This window comes from Chenopodium album, chromosome 16 (assembly GCF_948465745.1).
Source record: "Chenopodium album chromosome 16, dcCheAlbu1.1, whole genome shotgun sequence".
Lineage (NCBI taxonomy): Eukaryota > Viridiplantae > Streptophyta > Magnoliopsida > Caryophyllales > Amaranthaceae > Chenopodium > Chenopodium album.
The window spans coordinates 11536022-11544461 of NC_137849.1; the positions used below are offsets into that span (position 1 = coordinate 11536022).

Genomic DNA, 8440 nt, shown 5'->3' on the forward strand with positions numbered 1-8440 from the left:
ACTAAAATCATCCATGAAAACCTCAATTTCTTTTTCAAGCATTTCGGAGAAAATAGAAGTCATGCATCGTTGAAAAGTAGAGGGAGCATTGCATAATCCGAATGGCATTCTTCGGTATGCAAATGTCCCATATGGACATGTGAAAGTAGTTTTCTCTTGATCGCTTGGATGGATAGGGATTTGGAAAAATCCGGAATATCCATCCAAGAAGCAAAAGAAAGCATGGTGAGAAAGTCTTTCGAGCATTTGGTCCATGAAAGGGAGAGGAAAATGATCTTTCTTGGTGTTTTTGTTCAATCTCCTATAATCAATACACATTCTCCACCCGGTCACCGTCCGGGTGGAGATTTCCTCTCCCTTTTCATTCTTGACAATGGTCATTCCACCCTTTTTGGGAACCACATGAACCGGGCTCACCCACTTGCTATCGGAGATAGCATAGATGATGCCCGCCTCACGTAGTTTCAAAATTTCTTTCTTGACAACCTCTTGGAGGTTGGGGTTCAACCTTCTTTGAGGTTCAATGGAGGTGGAATGACCATCCTCAAGATGAATACGATGCATGCAAAGAGAAGGACTAATTCCCTTGATATCATCAATGCTATACCCTATCACATCCTTGTATTTTCTCAAAACATCAAGCAATTTTTTCAAATTAAGTTCATCAAGGGTAGCATTGACAATAATAGGGTATTTTTCCTCCTCATCAAGATAAGCATATTTCAAAGAAGGGGGGAGGGGCTTGAGTTCTACCTTGGGAGGAGGCTTGGAACTCTCCTCCGATTTTTCCTCCATTGATTCAAGTTCGATCTTGCCTTGTTCATCAACTTCCTCCTTTGAGGATTCCTCCATTGCCATGACAAATTCTTTGGCTTCTTGAGAGTGGAACTCTTCATTGCATGTTAGAGCTTCCACAATTGGATCTTGAGGCTTCATCATAACCCTTCCCAAACGGTCCAACTCCTCATTCACAACATCAACACGGTAGCACTTTTCAACCATAGGGGTCTTTAGCAACTTTGAGAACTCAAAAACTATCTTCTCATCGGCCACTTCACATGTGATGGTGTTGTTTTTGCAATTGATGACCGCCCCCAAAGTCTTAAGAGCTTCCCGACCTAAGATCAAAGGTGTATCCACATCTTCCTCCATGTCCATCACTACAAAGTCACAAGGCACATAGATGTGTCCCACTTGAATTGGAACATCCTCAAGTTCTCCACAAGGTAACTTCACCAAGCGGTCGGCTAGTTGAATGGTCTTCCTTGTAGGGATCATCTCAATATTGAGTTTTTGAGCAATGGATAAGGGGATTAGACTAACACTTGCTCCAAGATCGGCCAATGCACCTCTAGCTTCCATGTTTCCAATTTTTACCGGCAAAGTGAAAATCCCCGGATCTTTCTCCTTCTTGGGCATTTTATGTTGAACAAGAGCACTCACTTGGTGTGGAAGGGTGATAAGCTCATCATTGAGCTTCCTTTTGTTGGTGAGGATGTCCTTGAGAAATTTGGAGTAAGATGGCATTTGTGTCACTACTTCAAAAAAAGGGAGATTGATGTGCAAGTTCTTCATCACGCTTAGAAATTTTGCAAACTTGTCATTCAACTTCCTCTCCGCAAGCCTACTCGGAAAAGGAACCGGTCCATCAAGGTTCCTAGTCTCACTAGGAATTGAAGTTGTCTTCTCGTTGTTGAGCTTCTTCTTCTCTGAACTTCCTTCGACTTCTTCACCTTCTTCTTCCTCACTTCTCCTATCTTCACTCACACTCTCTTCTCCTCCCTTCTTTCCCTCACTATCCCCCTCATTTGGACCATCATAGGAAGTTCCCGACCTCAAAGTGATTGCCTTGCTTGTATCGGGTTTTTTGTTATGAGAAGGGTTAGGTTGTGGTTGTCCGGGTAGAGTTGATGGTGAATTGAAAGGAGCCCTCTCGGCCAATTGAGCTAGTTGTGAATCGACCATCTTGTTGTGTGCCCTTATTTCTTGCATTTGTTGCCCAAAAGTTTGCATTTGTGCATGCATGGCTTGAAGGAGTTGTGTGGGTGTTGGCTCCGCTTGAGATGCTTGTTCTTGATTTCTTTGGGCCCTTGGGTTTGATTGTTGTATTGGTTTTGGTTGTTGTATTGGTTGTTCCTAGGGTAGCTTCCTCTTGGGTTTTGGTTTTGAGATGGAGGTGGATTTTGGTATTGGGGGTTGGAATTGTAAGAAGGTTGAGCTTGTTGGCCCCATTATTGAGGTTGAGATGCAAACCCGGGTGGTGGTTGTCTCCAAGCTACTCCACCACCGCCTCCTCTAAAACCGTCTTGTCTTGTGTTGTATGCCGCCACATGCTCGGGGCTCAAACCTCCACAATAAGATGTATCATGGTTCGTTCCTCCACAATTTTGACATGAGAAAGAGTTGACTTGAGAAGAGCTTGCTCCCCCACTTGAGCTTGCATTAACACTTGTGTTCAACTTTGAAAGCCCTTTTGTGAGTTGCTCAATTTGATGTTGCAATTGATCGACCTTCTCCAATTCATACATCCCATTTTTCTTTGGTGCACTCCTTCTTCTACCTCCCCAAGAGTAGTTCTTTGCTACCTCCTCGATTGTTGCTTCCACTTGATTTTGAGGGATCTTGATTAGTTGTCCACCCGCCCCCGCATCCAAGTTGGCTCTAGACATTGGCTCCAAACCATCGTAGAAAAACCTCATGAACAAACTTTGATTGTATTCATGGTGAGGACATGCTTGTACCAACTCTTTGAACCTCTCCCAAGCTTCATTAAGACTCTCATCCGCTTCTTGTTCAAATGATGCAATCTTCCTTCTCATCTCGGCGGTCTTCTCCTCGGAAATGAACCTCTTCAAGAATGCCTTAACTACCTCCCTCCAAGATGTGAGTGAGTTAGGCTTCACTTGCTTCAACCATTTCTTTGCTCTACCCGAAAGAGATTGTCGAAATAAATGCATCCGGATGTACTCTTGAGAAACTTGGTTGGTTTGAATCATGGCACATAGCTCAAGGAATCTATCAAGGTGCTCTATGGGGTCTTCACTTGTAGAACCCGAAAATTGCTCCGATTGAACCATTCTTGTATATTGGGGATGAATTGTGAAGTTAGTCTCCGTCACGGGTAACAAAATCCCTCCCGTGAGCTCATAATCCTCCGGATTACCAAACTCACGAAACAAAACATCATCTTCTTGTCCCGCCATTGATTCACTTTGCGAACTAGAAGAGTAAGAATCACTCCCACTATCAATTATAGCACCAAGTCCTCTCCCTTCTTCTTCAAAAAGCCTACGGATTTGTCTTAAAGTTCGGTTGATTTCTTGGTCAATTTGATGGGTAGGTGGTCCTTGAGATCTTCTAAGCATTCACCAAAGCTAAGCAAACAATTAGCAATGACAAGTATGATAGAACAAAACAAAACAAAAAGAAAGCAATTAAAATTACTCTAACAAAAGCAAATTAGACACCAAACAAGCCGCTTTCCCCGGCAACGACGCCAAAATTTGATCGGGATTTAGTAGGTCGTTGGGACTACCAACCCAAATCAAATTAACTACTTATAACCTAAACTACCCTAATACAAATATAGGGGTAAGTACAGGGTCGAACCCAAGGGAAGCATGCAAGCTAAATATCAAATTCACTATGCAAGAGTCAAGGAAAGGATAATTTTGTTGGTTTTTGGATAAAAAGGTACTAAGACTACAAACAAGCAAATATAAAGAAGATTAAAAATAAAGAGAGAACGACGCTAGGGGTACGAGGGTGTCAAACATGATTAGAAAGAGGTGAATAATGATAGTTATCATGAAGAACATGCCAAAGAACACAAGATCCTACCTAAACAATTCATTCTCATGCAATGGTCTAGGCAAATCAATGAAAAAGCCCTATGCTAATAGAATCATTCTCATGCATCCTATTATACACTAGCAAAAAAAAGAGAATAAAGAGGCACAAATCAATAAACTCTATTTTAACAACTCATTTTCATGCAATCATCAAAATAAAGGTGATCTTGATCTAGTTCAAATCATTTTCATGCATTTAAACTAGAAGGCAATCAAATAAAGTGCAACAATAATCTCAAGACATTAAAAATCAAATCTTTCATCAATTTAAGGCATGTATTCAATCCAACCATCATCATTCTTCCAACATTCAACACATACTTTCCACCCCCTTCCCCTAGCTAAGAAATTAGCCTAGAGAAGGGAGATTAAACATGATGATAAAACTAAATGAAAACAAAATAGACATGGAAGCAAACATGATAAAAAACAATGAAAATACCAAAAGATATCAATCCACAAAATAGATAGAAATAAACAACTAGAGTGCAAATAAACTAAGCTAAGAGAAAGGATTAGAGATTACTAAGTAGGCAAAGGTAGAAAGATCAAAACTTGCAAGGTTGCTTGATTGATTGAAATGAAATTTGAACAAAGTTGCATACATGAAGATAACTTGAGTAATACTACACTTTCTCTCTCTAAGATTAGGGTTAAAATGTACATAATCCTCATTACAAAAACTAGGGGTCTTTATATGCCCCTCACATTACTCTAAAGAAAGATTAAAAAGCACGGAAATACCCAAGAGAGCGGCCGCTCCATCGAGGGTGAGCGGACGCTCTAGAGGGTATTAATCAAAACAGCCGCTTACTGGAGCGGGCGCTCTCCCAAAAAGGAGCGGGCGCTCCAGGTGTGGAGCGGGCGCTCCTCTCTGGTGGAGCGAGCGCTCCATAAGTCTGGAAAACAGGGGATCTGATGAGAAAATGGAGCGGGCGCTCCTCTCTGGTGAGCGGCCGCTCCTCTTGAAAGCTCCGGACTCTTCTCCAAATCCATGCTCCTCTCTTCCGCTATTCCAATGCACTCAAAAAGGTTGACTAAGCCTCGAGCAGGATCACACGAGCACTCCATTCAACCTACTCAAACACTCATACACAAACATAAGTACAGAAAAGAGGGAAAGCGACAAAGCAAAGGCTCAAACAAGTGCCAAATGAAGGGAAAAATCCTTAAAGAAAAGGATAAAAGAGTGGTATAAATACCACTCATCACTTGTCTTGCCCTTCTTAATTTTTTTAAACACTATAATTAAAACTCACATCATAAACCCTAAATTAGTTTTCAATTTTATTTATTTGTAGGATTTGTGGATTTTTTTGGTCTAATTGTCAATATAAAGTGCAGATCTAGAGGTTAGTGACATTATAAACCCTAAAATTCTTAGTTTAGTTGATACATGACATGTTATTGAGTAATTGTATATAGAAATATGTTAATTTATTTTTGTTTTTAGTGTAGGGTAATTATGTGTGTTAGTTTATTTAGTTAAAAATATTTGTTAGTTTAGTTTATTTTGATAAAAATAATATGTTAGTTTAGTTTATTTTAGTTTAATTATGTATGTTAGTTTATTTGGTTAAAAATATTTGTTAGTTTAGTTTATTATGATAAAAATAATATGTTATTTTAGTTTATTTCAATTTAATTATGTATGTTAGTTTATTTAGTTAAAAATATTTGTTAGTTTAGCTTATTTTGATAATAATAATATGTTATTTTAGTTTAATTATGTATGTTAGTTTATGTAGTTAAAAATATTTGTTAGTTTAGTTTATTTTTATAAAAATAATATGTTATTTTAGTTTAATTATGTATGTTAGTTTATTTAGTTAAAAATATTTGTTAGTTTAGTTTATTTTGATAAAAATAATATGTTAGTTTATTTTATTTTAATTTAATTATGTATGTTAGTTTATTGTTAAAAATATTTGTTAGTTTAGTTTATTTTGATAAAAATAATATGTTATTTTATTTTATTTTAGTTTAAATATGTATGTTAGTTTATGTAGTTAAAAATATTTGTTAATTTAGTTTATTTTTATAAAAATAATATGTTATTTTAGTTTATTTTAGTTTAATTATGTATGTTAGTTTATCTAGTTAAAAATAATTGTTACTTTAATTTATTTTGATAAGAATAATATGTTATTTTAGTTTATTTTAGTTTAATTATGAACACTAATTGTTTATATATTTGTGTATATCAATTTAATTATGATTATGATATATTTGTTTAATATAATGGATGTGTTCTTTACGTTATATATTTTTAAATGAATCATTTGCATAATCATTTGCATAGACAGCCGTTCAAGGCATACACATTAGGAGTATGTCTTGAATAGTCCCCGGTTGGGACTGTCCTTGTATGTTTATTCTCACTTAGGTGGTGAATGTATGCCTTGTTATTGATTATAGGGAATATCCTGGCTTGTCATTTCTCTACAATGTTCTCTAGGTACATATGACGGGTTATTTAATAGCCTACATTGTGTACTTGGAGAACTCAAGGGAAATGCTGCCGGAATTTCCATAGAATTGAAAACCTGGCATACATTCAATAGTGAAATTAAACGTCCAAGGATGGGTTAGATTGGAGTGATAAGGACCTTTGGACATCATTTACAATCTCATTTGCATTTCCATAACACTTTGATAGATAATGAATATTCAATACGCTTTGTGACTAATGTGATTATACATATGCGTGAGTTGTGTAGTAGTTGTAATCATGAAATGAAGAGAACGTAGCTGGATGTATGAAAGGAAAGTTGGCCATTCTATTAATCTAGACTTTGTAAAAGGGGTAGATAAATTCCTTAAATACGTGGAAGATCATCCCGAGAGCAACAACTCGAATGAAGTTAGGTGTCCGTGTTTTAAATGTAAGAACAAACGACTTTGGGATGCGGAAACGGTTAAAATTCATTTGTATCGCAAAGTTTTTGTGCCTAATTACTATGAGTGGATGTGTCATGGGGAAGGGTTTCCAGGATTCCTGAACGACTGTCAAATGAATATCGTGCAATGATTTTCGATGCTTTAGGTCATAATGAAGATCAAGGGCATTCTGAAGAGGCTGGGGGTTCCTCAGAGGAGGAGCCTAATGCACAAGCTAAGCATTTTCTGTATTTTATTGAAGGCTTCCGAATAACCATTATACGAAGGGAGTTCATTGTCTGTGTTAGAGATGGCTGCTAGAATTACTAGTCTTAAGTGCGAGTATAATTTTCCCCGCAGATATGTTGATGGGTTTGCTTCTTTGGTCAATGAGGTGATTCCTAACAACAACCATATGGCCGACACATTCTATGAGGTGAAGAAGATTGTGAAGAAGATTCATGCATGCCCAAAAGGATGTATGCTGTTTTGGAAGGATGATGCTCAGCTATCTACATGTAGGGTGTGTGATAGCGACCGATACAAGAAGACTTCTAAAGGTAGCTTAGTTCCTTTGACTGTTTTATTTTATTTCCTGATCACACCCAGGTTGTAAAGGCTCTATGCAACCAAGAACATTTCGGAGGAAATGACATGGCATTCAAAAAATCCTCGAGTTTAAGGCACACTGGCGCACCTTAGTGATAGTGAAGCTTGGAAACACCTCAATAGTTGCTTTCCAGATTTTTCTAACGAGCCTCGTACTGTTCGACTTGGCTTGTGTACAGATGGGGGTTTGCTCCTCATGGTAAGTTTGGGGGGCAATATTCTTGTTGGCCTGTCATTTTGACCCCTTATAACTTGCCTCCCTCAATGTGTGTGAAAATACAATTCATGTTCCTTTCGTTGCTCGTTCCTGGTCCTAAGAACCCTAAAGGCAACTTGGATGTGTATATACAACCGTTGGTAGAAGAGTTGAAACAATTATGAGAAGTTGGCGCAAATACTTATGACATTTCGAGGAAATAAAATTTTAATATTCGAGCAGCCATCCTTTGGACCGTTAGTGACTTTCCGGCTTACGGTATGTTGTCTGGTTGGACCACAGCTGGTAAGAAGGCTTGTCCTTATTGCATGGAAAAAAGAAAGACATTTTGGCTTGAACACGGTGGCAAAGTTTCTTGGTTTGATTGCCATCGCCAATTCCTTCCAACAAATCACCCTTTTTGAAACAGTAAAATTGCATTTTGTAAAAACAAAGTCGAAAAAGGTTTACCACCACACATCATGTTAGGAGAGGAACTGTGGGAATGTTTGAAAGACCTTCCAAGGGTAATAGATGGGCTGGAGGCATTGAAACGCCTCAAAAAAGCCAAAAAGAGTGGTTCAAGCAAAGCTCACTATGGAGCTTCCTTATTGGAAGCATCTGCTCATCCGTCACAACTTGAATGTCATGCACATTGAAAAGAACTTCTTTGATCAGTTAATTCACACCATAATGGATGTGAAAAATCATACATGTGACATGCCATCGGCTCGAAATGACATTGCCAAATATTGTAAACGGCCGCAACTTCATCTTCAGGAGGACGACAGAGGAAAAGAGTTCATGCCAAAAGCCCCATTCGCTCTTGACAAGGCTCAGAGAAAAGTTTTGTATGAGTGGGTAAAACATTTGCGTTTTCCTGATGGATACACCTCCAATTTGA

At 38.1% G+C, this 8440-nt stretch overlaps 1 non-coding gene across 1 annotated transcript; it reads left to right on the forward strand.

The window, feature by feature from the left end:
- Nucleotides 1-2716: 2716 nt before the first annotated feature.
- On the forward strand, nucleotides 2717-2821 carry LOC145587001 (small nucleolar RNA R71). The gene has a single exon (XR_014101068.1). It is a non-coding gene; the product is annotated as a small nucleolar RNA R71 (small nucleolar RNA).
- The last annotated feature ends 5619 nt before the right edge of the window (nucleotides 2822-8440 follow it).